The sequence below is a fragment of the Limulus polyphemus genome, unplaced genomic scaffold (genome assembly GCF_000517525.1).
Source record: "Limulus polyphemus unplaced genomic scaffold, Limulus_polyphemus-2.1.2 Scaffold4849, whole genome shotgun sequence".
NCBI classification, from domain to species: Eukaryota; Metazoa; Arthropoda; class Merostomata; order Xiphosura; family Limulidae; genus Limulus; species Limulus polyphemus.
Window position 1 is genome coordinate 1 of NW_013670459.1, and position 1,759 is coordinate 1,759.

The window sequence follows — 1,759 nt, forward strand, 5'->3', positions numbered from 1 at the left end:
GAAAATTTGTCAGAGTTTGTGAAAGTGTTATCGGAAAGGATGGATGATATTCACCATGAAGCGCGTTCAAACTTGAAAACATCTGCTGATTCCACGAAGTTATGTTATGATAAGAGATATACCGAAGTCAGCTTTGTACCAGGAGACAAGGTGTGGTTGTATAATTCCAGGAAGATCAAAGGGAAGTCTCCTAAGTTGTCTTCTCCATGGGAAGGCCCATATGACATAGTGAATCGTCTCTCAGACGTGACATTCCAGATAAAATGTGGTAGGCAAGGTAAGCCAAAGGTGGTGCATGCCAACAGGCTTTGACGTTATCACGTTATTCAGTTGGAATGAAGTGAACAATGGAACAAATGACGCTGCTGAAGATGTGTCACCTGGAAAGGCCACTGTCGAAGAAGATACTTTACCTGGTTTTGAGAAAGGAAACAGTGAAGTTACTACCACTGATGTGACTGTTACCGATAATAGGACAATTCCCAATGGAGTAGTATAACCTCACGTGAAGCAGAAGCCAGTACGGAAGAAGATACATCCCGTAAAATTAAGAGATTTTGTTTACTTTTAATTTTGTGTTTGTAAATCCTGTACATTTAATTAAGTTATTGTTAATTACCAATTGGTTTAACTTAAGAGGTTATTGTTCGAGACCAACAATACTAAGGAAGGGGCAGTGTTACGACAGCGGAAGTCATGTGACGCTAGTAACACGTCATGAGCTTCTAGAAAGATCATGTCCATTCGTGAAGTCTCGAGTGTTCTCCAGATGTACGCTTTTTGTATATATAAGACCGGTAAAAAGTGACGGCAACAACTGAACAGCAGACAGGCAGAGATAGACAATTGAGTCAAGCGCGGTAGTGACCATAAGTAAGTGCGTAAATCAATGTGAATTATAGCGTGTGTTTAAAGTGACTGGAAATTAAAGTGTATTGCAAAGTTGAATTGAGAAAGAATAAAATAGTTTCACTTAAGAAAGGACTTGTATCGCTGAACTTCCTCGGGAAGAATTTCTACAAAAAATTAACAAACGAACACAGAGACGTAACAATATATTTATAACTATTCTGGTGAGTATACTCTTTAGAGTGTTAGTTACTGGGAAATTATCACACAGACCTTAAATAGAGGTTATTAGTATTTCCTACATGAGCAACCAATATATATCGGTTGCACAAGCTTTGACCATAGATAGTCGAGAGATGGTTGGATGGTTTTTGATACTTTACGAGTCAGGAAATTTTCTCTACAAAGTTTAAAATATTTTCAAGTATGGATGTGATAAACAGTAATTTTGGTAATATTTGGATATCCAATTCTTTATATCCAATTGGATTTGAATATTTTTGGACCAGATACATATTGAAACCAGATACTTCTTTATAGTATAGTATTAAACTAGTTATTTTGTCAAATGGAAATTTGAAAACTTGATAAGGATATACAGTTCTGCATGAGTTAGCTGCTATTGCAGGCCCTTTAAAATAATGTGACAGAAGATATAGCCTTACACTGCCTATTCCCTTGTTGTTTGGATTGTGCATGTCATTACCTCGTATATCATACTGCGGCAAAACAACAGATGGGTGTAATGTTTATTAAAAACAACCTAACAACTATTAATTTACTACCAGAGCTTCCTCTTTAATATAGGAGAAAATGATACCATGATTAGAAGCTATACACCTGGAAAAAAGTTAAGCACCCCCGTGTTTTTTTCAAGTGATTCAGATTCGACGTTCTTGTGACTGATTAT